This window comes from Elephantulus edwardii, unplaced genomic scaffold (assembly GCF_000299155.1).
Source record: "Elephantulus edwardii isolate Elephantulus edwardi_28Jun2011 unplaced genomic scaffold, EleEdw1.0 scaffold00214, whole genome shotgun sequence".
In the NCBI taxonomy this organism is placed as follows: domain Eukaryota; kingdom Metazoa; phylum Chordata; class Mammalia; order Macroscelidea; family Macroscelididae; genus Elephantulus; species Elephantulus edwardii.
In genome coordinates, this window is record NW_006399964.1 from 1,857,988 (window position 1) to 1,877,909 (window position 19,922).

General features: G+C 42.1%; 1 protein-coding gene and 2 pseudogenes across 1 annotated transcript in view; 2 read left to right on the plus strand and 1 right to left on the minus strand.

Annotated features, from left to right (window-relative positions):
- Positions 1-227, plus strand: part of LOC102848076 — a 6,758-nt pseudogene extending 6,531 nt beyond the window's left edge.
- SMYD3 (SET and MYND domain containing 3) overlaps positions 1-19,922 on the minus strand; it is a 1,045,581-nt gene that overhangs the window by 666,814 nt on the left and 358,845 nt on the right. The gene's annotated exons all lie outside the window — the stretch shown is intronic.
- On the plus strand, positions 10,834-11,205 carry LOC102857746 (annotated as a pseudogene).

The window sequence follows — 19,922 nt, forward strand, 5'->3', positions numbered from 1 at the left end:
GCAACCAAGCACAACAAGACTGTGGCCCAGGTCCTCATCCGGTTCCCCATGCAGAGGAACATGGTTGTGATCCCCAAGTCTGTGACCCCCAAGCGCATCATTGAGAACTTCCAGGTCTTTGACTTTGACCTGAGCAGCCCTTGCTCAGTTACAACAGGAACTGGAGGGTCTGCGCCTTGGTGAGCTGTGCCAACCACAAGGATTACCCCTTCAACATCGAGTTCTGAAGCCTCGGAGCCCCAGAGACTGCTGCTTTCTTCCACACGGCGTGGCGTGGCCTTGCCTTGTGGGGCCTCTCGGCAGGCCCACTGCCCGAGGCGGGCTCTGAAGAGTAGTGTAGATTCGAAGTCCCCCCAGCTCCCTGCCCATCCTGTTCCGCTGGGAACGCACCCTTCTAACCCAGGAGAGAAGCAGATCTGTAGGCAGCATGGTACCACTAACAGCGGTGCGACCGCTTGGAGCTCTGACCCCTCAGCCCACCTCCCCTCACCTCAAATAAAAAAGGCTGTTGTGAGCCCCGGAGGAAAAAAAAATAGTTTTGTTTGTTTTGCTTTTTAATTGTACATGCCTTCTAACTGCCTATAAATGGATGGACAGCAAAGCATAGCACCCCCATGGATTACTAAAACAAACAAACGAACAAACAAAAAACACACAAACAACAACAACAACAACAAAAAAAAAACACAAAAAACTAAATAAGAAGCTTACGCAGAGCTGACCCTCCAGCTGGCTTTCAGAGGCAGTAAACTTCATGGGAGGAGACTGCCCACCTTTCTCCCATGGAGCAGTTGGTGAATACAGTGCACCTTTCCTTACCACTAAGCCACCATAGCTCCTTAAATAAAAAGTAGACTTTAAAAAGTCTCAACAGAAAAGTTATCATTTTATAGCTGACATTAAGCCAGATGGTCAGCTATGGATCATTTCTGACTCTACAGTACACAACAACAACAAAGAAGATACAAATTATTATCTTTTCAAATGCATCAAAACATTGTATCTTCATTTAAGGAAAACAGACAACTAAATGGTTATCTGGGGCATGGGGGTAAATGAGTTTCCTTCAGTGGCTTTCTTCTTTAGTTCATTGAAAACAAGCAGCTAGTGGGAGTTTTCATCTAAGCTCCAAGGCAGTGTTGTGACAAGGGTTGGGGTCTCCCAGTGTGGTATCACCTCCACGCCCACACCCCTTTCTGTACCAGACCATCCAGAATCCTTAGTGATGTTTGTCCCCAATTTTAGCCACATAATACATTGTATGATTAGTTATGGAATTTGTCAATGTAATACTTTTCCCCCCTCCAATCTATTATTTCTTGGATTGGATGAATGCTAATAATAAAACTGTTTTGCGAAATCTTTCTATATTGAATTGTTGTTGTTGTTGTTGTTATGTGCCGTCGAGTCGTTTACGACTCATAGCGACCCTATGTACAACAGCCCTAAACTCTGCTCTATCCTGTGCCAATCGCATTGCCTCTGACACACCCATCCCGATTACCCCAGTCACTGAATCAATCCACCTCATAGAGGGTCTTCCCCTCCTGCGCTGTCCCTCTACTCTACCCAGCATGATGTTCTTCTCCAAGGACCTGTCTCTCCTCACAACATGTCCAAAGTATGTTAGACGGAGCCTCAGAATCCTTGCCTCCAAGGAGTAGCCTAGTTTAACCCTCTCTTGGATGGATCTGTTTGTTTTCTTGGCAGTCCATGGAACATTCAATACTCTTCTCCAGCACAACAGCTCAAAGGTGTCAATTCTCCTTCTGTCCTCCCTAGTCACTGTGCAACTCTCTGATGCACAACAAGCGATTGTAAAGACCATGGCCTGTATCAGGTGCACCTTAGTCTCCAGAGAGACACAGTTGCTCTTGAGTACTTTACAGAGGTCCCTAATCACAGACTTTCCCATCGCAATACGTTTTTTTATTTCCTGGCTGCTGGTGCCAAGAGTGTTGACCATGGAGCCAAGCAAACTGAAGCTCTGAACAATCTCAATCTCTTCGCCATCCATCCTGATGCTACCGATTGGTCCAGTGGTGAGAATCTTTGTCTTCTTGACACTGAGCCTCAGTATTGAATTACATTATTAATAATTGAGTGAAAGCCTTGAAACAGGTTTTTTCCCCTTTTTTGTTTCCTGCCTTTCTCTATTTCTCTATTTTCACTATTTCTATTTGATTTTGCAGATGGGACAGGCTGGGGCAGGGTTTCAATCTGCTGTTCATGGGGGAGCTATGAGTCACGTGTTGCTTCATCAGCACATAACAACATCAACACAGGAACACTGGTAACAATGATTAGGGACATGTTACACTATCCTATTAAAATGCTGGCTTTCTCAATTTCTATTACAAGTGTACCAATTTTTTAAAAAGTTATAAGTGCACAAATACTAATTATCACAATAATGTAACTAAAACATCAGAAACTTTGACAAAATCAGCAATTCTAAAAATAGTAACAGCAATGCAAACAGCATGTATCTGTAGCAAGTTCAAATAAAGCCATGTGATTTTAGGCATCACTGAAATCAGGTAAGAATGTACTCTGACTGGGGTGCATGAGAAAAGTTTTAAAAGTAAATTAATATAGAGTTTGAGCCTTTTAAGTACATTACAAATACATGTAAACTGTATTTACAAGTGGGGATGCCTTGAGCTGCGGTGTTGAGAAAGAACACTGAACATCCTATGTATTGCCAAAAGAACAAACAGAAATGTCCTGGAGAGGGTACAGCCAGAGTGCTCTGAGTGTCACCCCCACTCTGACAGTGTCACCCAATGCCTTCCATATACACTGTATCATCATAGCCTTCAGAAGACTCTTGCCCTAGTTTCCTATTCCAGAAGGTTGTTGTACAGGCTGACTGATAGTTTTTACATCAACTGTAAACAACTTGTGATTTGATACTTTTTGCCTGGTCTTGAGCCTGCCCTACGATTGGTATGCAGCTTACAAGAATTGGTCAATAAGTATGCAAATTAGGTATATGTAGTGTACTCTGCAAATGAAGTGTCTGTGGATTATCCAGAGGGGACAGATTATAAATGACTCAAGCTGCTCCCACCACACTAAGTTCTTGTTGTTTATAGGTACCATCAAGTTACCTATAACCCACTGAGACCCTATGAATAACAGATGGAAACCTTCTATCCTGCACCATCTTCACAAACTCTGTTCAAGCTCACTGTTGGAGTCACTGTGTCAATCCACCTCCTTGAGGGTCTTCTTCTCTTTCCTTGACCCTCCATTAGTAAAAGGACAGGTGCCTCCTGGCAACAAGTCCGAAGTCTGTGAGACAGAGTTTCACCACCTTAGCCACTAAGGAGCAACCTGGTTGCATTTCCTCAAAAAAAGATTTCTTCTCTGGCAGTCCATGGTACACTCAATACTCTTCCTCAACACAATTCAAAGGCAGCAATTCTTCAATCTCCTTCCTTAGCCACTGTCTGACTTTCATATGCATACAAAGCAATCAAAAATGTCCCAGCTTGGACCAGGGGCATTTTCATCTTAAAAATGACATCCTTGCTCTTTAGCATTTTAAAGAGGTGCTTGACAGCAGATTTCCCCAGTGCAACCCATCTTTTGATTTCGTGACTGCTGCTATCATGGGTGTGATTACAGATGCAAGTGAAATGAAGCTGTTGACAGTTCAGTCTTCTCTCTATCTATCATGATGTTGTCCAGTAGTGAGGATTTTTTTTTCTCTCAGTACTGAGGCATAATCCATGTTGAAGGCTGTGATCTCTGATTTCAATAACTGTTTCAACTCCTTTTCACATTCTGAAAGCAAGGCTGTATCATCTGTGTAGTGCAGATTGTTGATAAACCTGCCTCGAATGGTGATACCACATTCTTCAAATCATCTAGCTTATGAGAGGAAGTAAGACCTTGACATTGACAAGGAATTACCTACATAAGCAGCCAAGCCCACAGAGGGATTTTGAGATAGACAGATGCAGGAAAGCTGACCCTGTGTTGCACCCTATTACTTTCTTGATAAACCATTAAGCCTCAAGTGTGGTCTGTGAGTTCTGTATGTCTTCTGCAACTGATTGATGAACCTACAAGAAAAGCAGCAAGTGCCATGGAGCAATGTCTGGTGCCAGAACTGACTGAAAGGATGGAGGGTGGTGATATGTCTGACTCCCTCACAGGAATCAGCTCTGCGATATCCTTGGTTACCTTGCTCTTAAAGGTAGATGACTTCTGAGAGTGCTATTCTAACTTTGCAGTGACAACTGGGTAAATGTGAATATTGCCTAAGTGTGAAATGAAATTCTAAGGAAGGACTGTGAATTCCTGGGGTGTGGTGTGGCCCTGTGGCTATAAAGGGCAATGGTCCTCATTTTATAAGACATATAACAAAGTATTCAGGGTTGGTGTCATGATATCTTCAAATTGTTTTCAAATGATTCAGAAAAACAAATTATAAACACACTCTACACATATACATACATACACACAAAGCAAATATAGAAATATAGAAATATGCTAGCATTTTAAGAAACCAGGTGACTACATGAAGTTCTGGTGGCCTAGTGGTAAGGAGCTATGCTGCCAATCCAAAGGCACATGGTTTGAATCCACCAGTTGCTGCGTAGGAGAAAGATGGACAATTTCCTCTGGTTTGACTTACTGCCTCTGAAAACGCACCAGAGGGCCAGCTTCGAAAAGGTTCCAAGTTAAGAGCAGGTAACAACAACAAGGCGACTACAATTACTTCCTGTCCAATTTCACCTTCTCTGCATGATTCCATTTTTTTTTAAAATAATCCAAAGGGGCAAAGGTGGAATCTGAAAGAAAATCAGCATTTATGTGAAAAGAAATTCTCAGATGACTGTACTGAAGAAAAAGTGGGAATTCAGAGAAGTGTGTACACTTCAAGCGAGCTTCCGCACTGGAGACATTTTATTAATCCTGGAGACTCGAAGTTTCCATTCTGATGGTCACATGGGCACCAGCACAGGAGCTTCCAGAAACTTCTGAACAGATATGGGATCCCAAGGGATCACACTTCAAAAGAAATCAAAATAAAGCTATTCTGGGGAAGTTGCAGGAGTGAATTTTCTACTTAACCTGAGCACAGGTTGGAGGGGTCGTCTTCACAGGCATCGTGAATAGATGCTCATATCTGAACAAATCTAAATTCACACAATCTTTTTCACTGAATAAGAATCAACCACTAGGTTAATCTTAGAGGGGCCCAGGGCTCTGAGTACCCCAAACATCTCCCAGAAAGAAACATTCATTCACTGCATGAAAACTCTTCCATCCAGGCCTCAACGGAGTCCTAGAGAGCAAGAGTTTATGATTTGGGTTCAGTGGTGTTTTTTCTTTGGGGGTTAGGGGTGGGGAGGGTTTTTTAATTACTAACTGAACAAGAAGAAAAAAAACTAGTGAAAATAATTTTGCAAAAATATATAGGTGACTCAGTCCAGCAAAGATCTTAACATGAGAGTATGTAAAGTAAGTTTAAGAATGTTTAAAGAAGGGAGTTCTGGTGACCTAGTGACAAGAAGCTGCACAGCAATCCCAGAGGTATGGGGTTCGAATTCAACAGATGCTCTGTTGGAGAAGGAGGGACAATCTCCTCCTGTACCAGTCAGATCTGATTTGATGGTACACATTAAAAAAATAATAAAATAAAAAAGGAATGTTTAAGAAAAGAAGTTGAAAATATAAGCAAAGAAAGAATTTTTCAAATTACTAAGGAAACTGACAAAAATGGCTAGAAATGAAATGTATCACTTAATTAGAAACATGACATTTGAAAAATAACAACCACCCATAAATTCTACAATGTCAAAAGCTGGCAAGGATTTGGAACAATGAAAACTCTGATACACTGACAGTCTGAGATGAATGTATAGAGCTGTAGGATATAGTTATATATTCTAGGAAAACTACACCAAAAGATAAGTACATGAATTTGTACAACACTACTGTAATAGTCAAAAATTAACACAAATTAGCCATGGTATACTTAGAAAATAAACCACAGAGCAGTGAAACGAAAGCTTCTACAGGCATCACTTTGGATAAATTCCAAAATAGAACACAAGGTGGATAGGATGTAGATGAATAAGCATAACCTTTTTTGCACATAAAATGGTTTTGGCATGGTAACACAAGATTCAGAACAGTAGTTACTCTGTGGAGGAGAGAAGAGATAAGGAGAGGTAGGTGACATTTCAGAGATTGCACGCAACATTGTACTTTTTTTGGTCACTGCTGTTTGTATCTGACAGACAGTCTCTTATTTGTTCAGTGGTAAAAAGGACAAACAAAAAGGGCATTTAACAAAATAAAACCAAAACCCCCTAACAATATGTGTAGAAATTATTGTGGTGGTGTTGCAGTGTACCATCAAGTCAGAGCTGACCCATAGCTGACGCTCCAGTGAGCTTTTCAGCAGCAGTGAATTGCAAAGGAAAAGACCATCCATCTTTCTCCCGAAGAGCAGCTGGTGGATTTGAACCCCAAGTCTTTGGGATTGCAGAACAGCTTCCTGCAACCAGGCCACCAGAGCTCTCTATAATACCAAACGTGAACACTACTTCTGCAGGCAACAAACATCCCTTTACTAAAACAGGAAAGTAGCAACATTCAAGCAGATTACAGCCAAGTGTTCATGCTGCTTCAAGAATCTATACGATCCTGTGGCAAGAAAATGACTCCACTGTATCTCTGTCCCAAAGCATCAACAGCCTTCTCTGTCTGCCTGGGGGTTGCAAATCTATCCTCAATCTGAAATGGGTTTTAGCCACCTAATTTGTAAATAGTCTCCCCTCACGATTTCCGTTCATTTGCTTTCAACTCTTAAAGAGGTACCTGGAAATGCTATTTTCAAAATCTGTTATGCCTTCTCGCTCCAGCCTTAAACAAACGTTCCCAAATTGATGCGCCCTCCTTCTGCATCTGTGGAGGAGGCTCCGACTCGCACTCGGCTCCACTGTCTCATCACATTCACGTTAGCGCTGGATCGGCTGTGCCGACTGCTGATTATGTTTTGGCTAGCAGCTGAACAGATGGGGAGTTTTTCTTCAACATGAATATTTGCCAACAATTGGAAGGGTGTAAAACTCAGTCTCAACGAAACCCAAACATAACCACCAGGGGCCTAACAAAGAATTCAAATACCCACTGTTGCAGACTGACGTTCTCACAGTATCACTCTGTGAATTTGTATTTGGAAAACTAGGCATGAAATTCCAATTCATTAAAAGAACATTTCTGTAATATTGATTTAATGTTATTAAAAATCAATCAATTCAGTTGTTGATGGACATTTGGGCTGTTTTCATGTTCTTGAGATGATAAATAATGCTGCTGTGAACATCAGTGTACAAATCTCCATTTGGTCACAGTTCTAATTTCTTGTGGTATATTCCTGGCAGTGCAATAGCTGGGCCATCGGGATATCTATGTTCAGCTTTCTGAGGAAATGCCACATTGTCTTCTGGAATGGTTGTACCATTTTACAATCCTACCAATGGTGTGTGAGGCTTCTATTCTCTCCACATTCTCTCCAACATTTATTACTTGATGTCCTATTAAACTTTGTTCCTGCTACTGAACTGACATGGTATCATCTCATAGTGGTTTTAATTTGCATCTCTCTAATTGCAAGTGATTCTGAGCATATCTTCATGTGTCTGTTGGCCACCCAAATGTCTTTCTTTGTGAAAAGTCTTTGCATGTCTTTTGTTCATTTTGTAATTTGGTTATCAGTATTTTTCTTGTGGAGGCTCTGAGGTATTCTATTAACTTTTATTATGAGCCCTTGTCTGAGATGTCATTGCCAAATATTTTTTCCCAGTCTATAAGTTTTCTTTTCACTCTGTTGGAGGCTGGGCTGCATGAGGAGAAGTGTGGCAAAAGGGTTGAAGGAAGATTCATCAACAATCTGCATTACGCAGATGACACAACCCTGCTTGCTAAAACTGAGGAGGATCTGAAGCACTTGCTGCAGAAGGTCAAGGACTGCAGCCTTCAATATGGATTGAAGCTCAACATCAAGAAAGCAAAGATTCTCACCACCGGTCTGATTGGCAGCATCAGGACAGATGGTGAAGAGATTGAGATTGTTCACAGCTTTAGTTTGTTTGGCTCCACAGTCAACACTCTTGGCACGAGCAGCCAGGAAATTAAAATACGCACTATGATGGAAAAGTTTGCTGTTAGGGACCTCTCCAAAGTACTGAAAAGCAATGGTGTCACTCAGGAGGATAAGATGTGCCTCATACAGGTCATAGTCTTTGCAATCACTTGCTATGTATCAGAGAGCTGGACAATAACTAGAGAAGATCAAAGAAGAATTGATACCTTTGAGCTGTGGTTTTGGAGAAGAGTATTGAATATACCACAAACTGCTAAGAAAACAAACAGGTTCATCCTAGAGAGGTTCAAATCAGGCTGCTCTTTGGAGGCAAGGATTCTGAGGCTTCGTCTGATATACTTTGGACATGTTGCAAGGAGAGACTAGTCCTTGGAGAAGGATATCATGCTTGGGAGGGTGGACAAACAGTCCAGGAGGGGAAGAACCTCTAAGAGATTCAGTGACTGGAGTAATGGGGGTAGGTGTGTCAGAGACAGTGGGGTTGGCACAAGATAGAGCAGGGTTTAGGGCTGTTGTACATAGGATTATTATGAGTTGCAGGTGATTTGATGGCACGTGGCACATAACAACAACAACAATTGGAAAAAGTGTTTGAAGCACACAGGGACTTAGTTTTTAGAAAGTCCCTTTCCTCTATTTTGTTCTCACCTTGTTGTACAATTCTGAATATATTTGCCAGCCTATTCTTGCCATAGGCTAGGCTTTCTAAGTTTGGTTCCATTTTGTTTTATGTGACCTTTATGATGTTGTGCTTTACCCATGGTAAAGGATTGTTGAATACGGTACATGCACACAATGGAATCCTATGCAGCTCTAAGGAGCAATGATTTTGTAAAATTCTGTATAACATGGGCCAATCTACAGAGCCTTATACTGAGTGAACTAACTCAGTCTCATAAGGACAAATACTGCATAAAAATCATTGCTGTAAAGATGGAAGAATAACTAGTAAGATATGGATAGGATTTCATAGAAAGGAAAAGGGGGGCAGACAATGGGGAAGGGAAAAAATCACTGAGACAGAAGGTTGGCGGGCAGAGGTGTGGTGAAGGAGTTGGGAAGGATCCAGGGGTACCTGAAAGAATGAGGTAGCAGTAGGCATAGATCAATTTTTAAAAAGATAATGTATTTGGAGTCTGGTGACCTAGTGGCAAGAAGCTGCACTGCAATCACGAAGGCACGCAGTTCGAGACCACCCACTGCTGCATGGGAGAAGATTGGGCAATCTCCTCCTGTGCAATTAACTACCTCTGAAAAATCCGCTGAGTCAGCTATGGGTTGGTTCTGACTAAATGGTACACAACAACAACATATGAGTGACTGTGATTAAACACAATGTTAATGTAGGAGTGTGTGAAACACAATGTACATGAATGATACACAGGGTACACAAATTTTAAATGCAGATAAATAAAAAATAAAAATAAAGTGGGAAACAATTGATGCCTTTGAGCTGTGGTGCTGGAGCAGAGTATTGAGGGTACCATGGACTGCTAGGAAAACAAGCAGATTCGTCCTGGAAAGGGTCAAACCATGTTGCTCCTTGGAGGCAAGGATTCCGAGGCTCTGTCTGACATACTTTGGACATGTTGTGAGGAGGGACCGGTCCTTGGAGAGGGACATCATGCTTGGGAGGGTGGAGGGACAGCGCAGGAGGGGAAGGCCCTCTATGAGGTGGATTGATTCAGTGACTGGGGCAATTGGGATGGGTGTATCGGAGATGGTGCGATTGGCATAGGACAGAGCAGAGTTTAGGGCTGTTGTACATAGGGTCGCTGTAAGTCGCAAACGACTCGACGGCACATAACAACAACAACAACAACAAAGAGGGAAAAACGTTATTATAAATCATATTAGAATCTGAAGTTTATATAGGCATTATGCTCCTCATTATTTGATTCTCATACTTATTTGAAACAGGTATTGCCCAATAATTATCATAAACAAGGAACAAGGCATACTCCTGTCACCACAAAAACACGAATTCAGAAGTCAACCTGGGTAAGTCTATTTGTGCCTCTTATTAGTTGTGAAATTTCAATCAATAAAGAATTTCTCATATGTTAACATTTGTTCATTATGTGTAAATAGGAACAATACCTAATTCACAAAGTTCTTATGAGAATTACCTAAAATATGACATTAAATTTCTAGCAAGAGTACTCATCAGAATGGGCACTTAAGAAATGACTTCTTAATGAATGAAGTTCTAGTCAATTAGAGAAAGTCAAAACTTTCCTCCTTATGCCATTCAAAAGAGTTACAGGTGACTCAAATTTATGAGAACTTAAAAGCTTACATATAAACTGAAAGCGACAAGGAACTCACAACATCTTGGGAGCATTTCTCAGGGGTTTCCCCACTGAAATCCTGGGGAAATGGGAGAATCCACTGAGTGTGTGATTAAGTCATTTAGAAGGAACAGGGTGGCCACATAATGATAATCATGATTCATTTTAGGACTAAATCGTATATGCTTTAGTATTGTTCGACATCTACACGCACCTAGCTTTTCTGCACATGACAACAACAGAACTACATAGAAAAATAGTGGTTATAATGACTCCTTATTCATCTCATAGAGATGATGTTTACCAGTAACATACCTTTCAAGTATTCTGAGTTTTTCAGAAAACAACAAATCACTGGAACTATTTCAACTCTATGAACAACTAAAACAAACTTTTAGGGTATTTGCAGGCATGAAGGGGTCACCAGCTGTCACCAGCAGGGACGTGTCCGTATACAACTTCAGCAGGAGGGTGTGGGAGCAGCTCATGCACTTCCACATCATGCTGGTGACAGTCTCCCTCTTGCTGAGGGTGGGGGCCAAGCTTCACTTGTGCCAACTCGCCGTGGCCATGTGCAGCCAATACGATTCCAGCTGTGTGCCCACTCCTTCCTTAGAGACACTTCAGACATGAAGTGTTCCCCTGGCCTGGCTCAGTGCTTAGCCAGCAAGACCAACAAGCAGGTCTTTGTCAGCTAGTCTTCAGAATACAGACAGCAGCTTCACATTACTGGTAGAAAGCAGGTTCAAGGAAGAAATGGATGCTATTCCAGAAAAGTTCTAGCTGAGCGACATAAGTGAGGATTTGTGACAATGTATGATTATAATTTTTTAATAAGTGGACAGAATTTCATAGTCTGATGCTCAAAAAACAAAACCAAACTTCTATCTACTTCCACCCAAAAATCTGGGCCTTAGAGGTATTTCCAGATTTTCAAACAGGTAGACTCAAAAACTGAGGTACTAACTTCAAAATATTATTTATATATATGAAAAATTCAACATCATAGTATTTAAACACTAACTTGAGGAACAATTGTTATTTCTCAAACCGTATTAAGAGCTCTTGATTTTCCTATATGATGCGATGCTGTGCAGAACTAGACACTACAGATAGTGCCCTACATTTTCCCAAGTGTTCTTATGGTCACTTCATTCATTTTCACACCACTGGTAAGGAGTTGTGTAGCAATCCCAAAGGCACATGGTTCAAATCTGCCAACTACTCTGCAGGAGAAAGATGGGCAATCTCTTCCTATTCAATTTACTGACTCTGAACACCTGCTGGATGGTCAGCTTTGTGTCAATTCTGACTTGATGGCATACAGCAAAGAGTTAACCATCTTTGGGAACACTCACAGCCTAGTGGTAAAAGTCCATGGCTCAAATCCACAAGCTGCTCCATGGGAGAAAGATAATCTGCCTCTGAAAACTCAGCGGAGGGTTAACTAGGAGTTGGTCCCAACTCCACGGTACACAACAGTTATGACCTGTGGGGTTTTGTTGCTAGTTGGCATCAAGTTGATTCCAACACACAGCAACCCTCACATGCAGAGCTGAACTGTCATCCATACATTTTTTCAATGGTGTTAATCTTTCAGAAGCCAATGACCACGCTCATCAGCCCTGGTGCTTGGGGGCCGATTCGAATCACCCACCCTTTGGCTAACAATCAGGTGTTTGACAGTTTGTGCTACACACACACACACACACTCCTGCGGGTTGATAATATCCATCCTCCTCCCATTTTTGCTACAGGCAGGAAAACTAGGGGGTGAGTGTGGTGAAGAATGCAGCGTTTCTCTCTAATCCACACCAGCTCCATAAAGATTTAAATTAGTTTTCAAAAGCCAGTTGAGGATAATGAGCTACATAAATATTAAAGGAGCTGCATGAAGAAATCACAAGAAAGGAAAATGAGGCCAGAAAGAGGGAGCCAGGAGTTCAGCTGGTGTATAATGCAGCAGCCTGTGTAAGGCCGGGGGTGTGGGAGTCGGGGATGGTCTACAAAGGCGATGGCACCCAGTAACAGGTCCAAGGAGCCCCGGGGATGGTGTCAGCGTGGGTAATTCTCAGGTGATCATCATGACCCAGGCAAAGTCACCTGCAAAGTCTATCTTCCCTATTATACTGCTTGTCTTTAAAAATAAAGCGAAACGTTGAATCATACTATCCAGACGGAGCTCTGGGGGCCGAGTGGGAAAAGTGCACTGCAATCCCGAAAGCCTGCAGCTCAAATCCACCAGCTGCTCTGTGGGAAAAAGATGGGCGAGCTCCTCCTGTGCGATTAACAGCCTCTGAAAACACGCCAGAGGGTCAGCTACAGGGCGGTTCCAACTCGAGGGAGCTCAACAACAACAACAACATCCAAACTTTTGGGCCTCTCTGTTTAAAAAGAAAATCTCTCAAAGTTGCACTGTCACATGTCAGTGATAGAAATTACCAGTTTAACATGTTAGCCACGAGCCATATGTGGCTGGTGAACACTTAAATGAGGTTGTTGTTCTTGTTGTAACTGTGTGCTGTTGAATCAAGACTGACCCAGAGCTGACCCTCCAGTGGGTTTGCGGAGGCAGGAAATCATACAGAAGGAGATTGCCCATCCTTCTGCCAAAGACCAGCTTGTGGATTCAAACTGCATGAGTGCAAGCTGTTAACCACCAGGTCACCAGAAAAGCGATTAGTGCAAAGGAGAAATCAAGAGCCAAACCTGCTGCCACTGAATCAGTTCTAGCTCAACGACCCTTCACCTGCTTTCCAAGGCTGTGACTTTAGGAGGAGAAGGCCCATTTTTGTCCCATGGAGGAGCTGGGAGATTTGAACTGCCGACATTTCAGTTAGCAATCTGCTATGTTATAAGCTACACCACTAGGACTCCTTGGTGCAAATGAACTTCATTTTGCTTTGGTACCTTCACTAATCTAAATGTACATCGCCAGTTCCAGGCAGTGATTCATGAAGCGTGCTTGTAACGTATAAGAGCAAACCCGCTCATTTCTCTCTCACGGTGGAACTTTCCTCAGGTGCTCATTTTCCGAACTTAAGTTCATCTCAAGTATATATTATTTACTAAAATGATTATTTAATTCAGAGAAGTTTCCAACTGATTTCTTTTGTTCAGGAGACTTTTTCCCATTATGGGTTCAGTACTCATCTGCCCACAGAGTTTTCCAGGCTGCTCCCAAGCATGGTATTTGATGGGCTTAGATGCCGCTCTTCATTCACTCCGGAAAGCAGTCTCCACTCTCATAAAAGATCAATCATCCTTCCTCCTCACTCACTGTAGCTGGCAGATCACTTTCAGAGATGTGTTCTCTCTTATTTTCTGTTGTTCTGAGATGGCTGTGGACACATGTGGAGCGTAACAGTGACACTGTCCAGAGAGTGATTCGGTAGCCACTAGACAGGTGAATCAGCATCATCAAGAGGTGCACTTAATAAAACAAGAAAAAGTATATTCCTACCAGAGGAAAGAATGATACAAAATGCAGTTACAACACTCCTGTAGTGTCCAGGTGAGCGATAACACAGGACTCCGCCTTAAAACTGTCTCTGAGTAGTTACAACAACGTATATGCGTACATACACACACGCGCACACACAGTCTCATGTTTACAGAAAGTGCACCTTTAAACTTAAATAATAAAAATAAGATCTGAGAGCATCCCTTACACTTGAAAGCTGCCTTTAGTCATCTGGGCTTCCAACGTTCACCAGGTACAGAACAGCATCTGACACATAAAAGGCATGGTGTGAATGACAACTACCGGATTGAGCACAAATTTGTACAGGTCACACACAAGATCCAGGACCAGTCGGCTTCCCACAGTGAATCAATTCTTCAAAAAGAAAGGTACACTCACTGTGTACTTTGTGGCATGAATGAGAAGTGACAAATCCTTAGGTCCCAGTTTAGCTTTCCTTTGGAGCACTAAGCAGATCTTATTAAATGGCATCTGATTTTGTTTTGGCAATAGTTCTATCATTTGAGATATATATTCTAAGAGAAACATTTATCTTAGCACTGTGGTCCTCTCACAATTTAATTTATAATCCATAGATTATAATGATGCTAAAGCATATGTGTGATGTTGGTGTTATGTGCTGCTAACTTGACAATAACTTGTAACAACCCCAAGAGCAACATCTCTGAACGCTGGCCGTTCCTGAGCCACCCCGACCATCTCTGACACACGTGCCCCCATTGCCATAGTCACTGTGTCAACCCATATGATTCAGGGATATAGATATAGAGATATGCGTGTATCTATAGATTTGACTGAGATTCAGGGGTAATTAGAATGTTCATATTTCTAATAAATCCTATAAATATCTCTTTCTTGGAATGCTCTTTTGTTGACACAAAGCTTATGCAGTGCTTAGAGGGTTAATGAACAAAACAGATCACTGGACTGAAATAAAAATCACCATTTAAAAAATGCTACACCAAGAGAATTAGGCACTACATAACACTGTGACCACTGAGAATTCTCAACAGTAAAATAAAGCCTTGTAGTTCCAGCGTTTTCATTAGTTTTCCAGTAGTGCCGGATGCAGTGTGAATTACAATGAGGTGGAAGGCAACAGTGGTTCCCTTAAGGAGCGTACCCAGAACAGAGGGGACCCACTCCTTTACTTCACACTGCCTCAGTTACTGGCCTGTTCACACCATGACATGCTGTAAGTTTAGAGCCTTAAAATATTTCATGTACCAGGATATGGCACTGAAACTTCAAGATTTCAAATTAGTATTTATAGTGAGCCAATTCAAAAATACAGAAACATACAAATCAGTTCAAGCATGTGCCGAAACCTTCAAACGACACAATTTGGAGTTAGAATTATGTTCTTTATGTTTATCCAAGCAGATTAAGAAAGTACATAAAAGGTTATGGAAACTCACACAAAGGATAGTTTCCATTTAAAAGGAGAAGAGGAGGAGGGCGGGGTGAGAGGTGACATAAAACCAGATTTTACAGACATGTTGCAGTTTGCATTACATTTCCATGCTTCAAGTTACAAAGACGGTTGCTCTTTTGAAGTATTAACTTGGAACAAAATCCATTACGAGTCAAACACATCCGATTAACAGATGGGTGAGGGGAAGAACCCACAGCAACAGATAATAACGCTTTATCCACTGTAACGGGAAAAGTGCCATGGGCCCTGCACTAGTTTCTGTCCTGACTCCCCATATTCAATATCTCCAAGATTCCTAAATATGAAGGATTATTCTCAATTCCTTCTGGAATACGAATAAGATATTACCTTTAAACTAGATACGTTTTCATTCACTGAGGAGGATACAGAATTAAAATACACAATCTTTGTTCTCAAATAACTTATACAAAACCATCAAGGTCATTTAAAACCAGCTATAGTCCTTACTGATGAACAGCAAGACTTCGGGGCATTTATCAATAGCTTTAGTGAGTGTCTCCCGTCCATGGGTGTTAATCCAGTCCATGGCAACAGCTTCCTTTAACAGCGTCCCTCCACAGGTTCCATGTGCCTTAAGACCATCTACTACTTGAATTTCTCTTCTAGGGAAATACAGAAGGTCTCTGTGCATAGGAACTAATGCAAACAGCAAAGTAGCAACAAACAGGTAAGGGACAAAAGTATTTGGAAACATTACAGGGGTGCATAGATCCTTCCATGCTCCAAGCTATTACTATAGGTGAATGAACATGGTTTGTTTCATGTTCTGCCCAATCAGAACCAATTCAGACTGACCCTTCGGGGGCTTTTCACAGGCTGTAAGTCACTCGGGAGCAGACTGTCCATTTTTCTCCCACGGAACAGCTGGTGGGAGCTGCTTACCATTCCTTACCATTAAACCAGCCATGTCCAAAATGAGTGGGCATCAGAAATTATTTTTAAAATTCTATTTAATAAATGTACAGTTAAGTAGCCATGTGTGGCTGCCAGTACTGGTGGGGCAGCAAACAGGACATTTCCATCATCCTGGGAAGTGTGTTATTGGAGAACACTGCTCTTCAGGCTAAACCAGGTGCTTCCTATTCTAATACACACTCATTCCTCACTTCTCTGTGGTCTGTACCACCTTGCCCTAGGAGAGCCCATCAGGCACAACATCAAAAGCTTATACAATACTGAAATCAGATCTCTATCAGTAAACTGGCAATCCTAACAGACACTACCACTGTTTTTAAAGAAAGAACAATTTTTTAATAAAGAACCAACTCATAGCTGACCCTCCGTCACATTTTCGAGGGTGAAAATTGAACAAGGGGAGACTGTCCATCTTCCTCCTGCAGAGCAGCTGGTGGATTCGAACCCTGTGCCTCTGGGTTGGCAGTGCTGCTCCTTATACCTGATAAAGCTCCCTAATAAAGAAGTACTGTGGTAAATATATAACTACAGTTTTAAAGTCAATGTGAAGTAGTTTGAAAGAAAAGTTCTAAGAACCTCTGAGAACAGGAAATGTGAGCAAACAGGGCAGGACAGTCAGCGGCCTCAGGCTCCCCCTCAGGCCCATGGGGCCAGGGTTCCTGCACATCTATGCAAACTGATTAACAGGAGAAGGAAACTCACTTACAAACCAAAAGAGACTGACACATTATTTACTGATCTCCCATGAATTAATTCTGTAACTGGAGCATGAGTAGCAGCAGACCACACTGTGTCACACAAGTTCTTCCTTTGTGCCTTTGCAGTACCTGGATTAGCTCGGGCATAGTTCCACCCCCGTGCTAGCCTGACATAAAGCACGTATGTTGTTCATCTCTCAATTATCATCTCTTTGATTAACCTAGACTCTCTGGATGTTGCAAATGGTTAGGCTACTGGACTGATATGCAAAAGGCTGGAGGTTCAAGAATACCCAGAGGCACCTCTAGGCATAGGCCTGACATTTATTTCTGAAAATTCAGTCCCTGAAACCTCTGTGCCACATATTTCTGGTCTGACTTCCACAGGATCATCAAAATTCAGAACTGGTAGGGCAGGGGAAAGAAAATCCAGGGCCACTGAGTTACTCAGACCTAGTGACCACAGGGCTCCGGAAGCTGAAATCCTTATGGAAACGTTTCTCCCGCTGCTTGGCTCAAACCATTCACTTTCCCCCCCTACTTTAATGTCTTCTTTCATTAAACTTTGAAATGGGAATGGGGAAACAGATCTCATGTCTGCAATAGGAATTTCATTCACTTAAATGAGCTTCTCTAGGTGTGTTTTAATTTATTATTGTTATTATTATTATTCTGAACGCTTTGTAAGCACTGAGGGAGCAGGGCTCATAACTTGACTGGATGGCACCTAGTTACTTCATGAATGCCCTCCTGAGGTCCAGGGCACAGACTGTTTGGGGTCCCTTTTTGTTCCTCTCTGAAATCTTTTTATTCATACGCAGGAGCAAACGGAGGGGGGGGCGGAGATGGGGGGGTGGGGAAAGGGGTGCAACAATGAATGAATGGAATTCCAAAATCTCGGTAGATGTTCATAGAAATGAAAAAATTAATTAATTAATTTTAAAAAAAGAAACTTAGACACACCCTTGTGATGATGATGGACGTTCAAGCAGTAACAGAAATCTGAAGGAGTGGTTAAAATCCCCCATACTGGCACCTCCGCTCTTGAACGAGATCTGAGTCCTCATTCAGCCACGACTTCCTTAGCTGACCTTAGACAAAGCATTCATTTCTTGGCACGTTACAAAATCTCATTTGTCTGATTATCTTTATTTGGCTTTATGGCTGAAGAAACGATCTAAGTCCCCACAGAACATTTAAGGCCTGGTGATCTACTCAAGAAGCAGGTGAGGAAACCCTTCTGTCACAATGATCTGATCCACAACAGACTGAGGCCAACCCAGGACAGGGTCGGGCTTCCTTTCAGTGCTCACAGCCCCAGTGAGCCAGGGGCTGACGATATGGGGATGCACAACCAACAAGCAGAATACAGGCACACCCTGGACCTAGTTAAGCTTAGGTTGCAGATCATTGCAACAAAGCAAACATCGCAAGCATGAGTCATGAAGTGAACTGTTATGGTGTCATCCATAGAGAGCTGCACTGATAATCCAAAGGCCAAACATTTAAATCCACCTGGGGGCTGCAGAAAGATGGACAGTGTCCTCCTGATCTGTAATCCTGAAGATCTGATGGAAGGTCAGGACCACTCAGTGGCATTTGAGTGGGTGATAAAAGTCACCCTCTACTTATTGTAGTGTCTAACAGCCTTGTGAAAAGTTTGGAATATTCCAAAAATGTGACAGAGAGACGCAAAGTGAGCCAGTGCTGCTGGGGTGGGGTAAGGGATGTGGGGAAGTGGATAAACAGACTTGCCCAGAAACACTGTGATAAACCTAAATTTGTGAAAAATATAATACCTGAGATTCACAAAATATTGGGTTATGCCTCTTTATGAAGAAGTATTAAAAGTAGAAATGAAAGCATTGATGTGCTCTTCTAACTCCACCCCGCCCGGACGCACAAGCACAGTCATTCCACAGACAGAAGGTGTTGGTACTTTATTGCAGCAAAGACTGTTGTTAGATGCCTCTATAGTAATGCTACATAGTAGAACTAGTTCATTTTTATAGAGTTGCAAAGAGTCAGAATAGATTTAGTGACAACTGGGAACTACATCCTGGCTCTCTGTGCTTTCTCTGTAGGTGATTTAATAGGACTAAAAATAAAAAATGGCATTTAAGGCCCTGCAACCATGTGAGTGTTATTCATCGTAGGTGCCATCAAGTTGACAATGACTCATATCAATCCTAGGAACAAGAGACCTGAACCTGCTTGATCCTCTGCCACTCTTGTCTTCTCTGGTCTCTGATATACTTGAGCCCACTATTAGACTCACAGTGCCAATCCACCTTGTTGAGTCTCCCACCTATCCATCAGGATGTCCTCCTCCAAGGACTGGCCCCAGAAGAACTGACGCTGGATCTCTCAAACAGGAAACATAATCCTTTATCCCAAGTTTCCACCATCCCTAACTTCATGGTCAGATTCCATTTTATGTGTGTGTGTGTGTGTGTGTGTGTATATATATATATATATATTCATATTCATTTGCTTTTGTCACAGTTGTTAGCCACTCCTGAGATGTGAGCTCATGTACAGTGGAATGAAACACTGCCCGGCCCGTGTACCATCTCCAGGATTATGAGTATGCCTGAGCCTATCACTGTGGCAGGAAGAGCACCCAGGAATCTACTATCAGAAGTGATACAAACAACACACTAAGAACACACAGAACATGTTCCACTCCTTCCCAGAGCTGTAGTCAGCTGTCACGAGGTCTCCCAGCTCGTGGTGTCGTCTTTCTTTGATTCTCCTACCTCGCTGGAGTGACTCTCCGATGTTTATTTCATACAGGATAATGAGATAATACATCACTTGTATTCATACATTCTGCACTTTTTAAAAATATTTTAATTGATTTGTTTTTCATTTCAATGAACATCTACAGAGATTTTGGAATTCCATTCATTCATTGTTGCACCCTTCTCCCCGCACAAACCCCTCC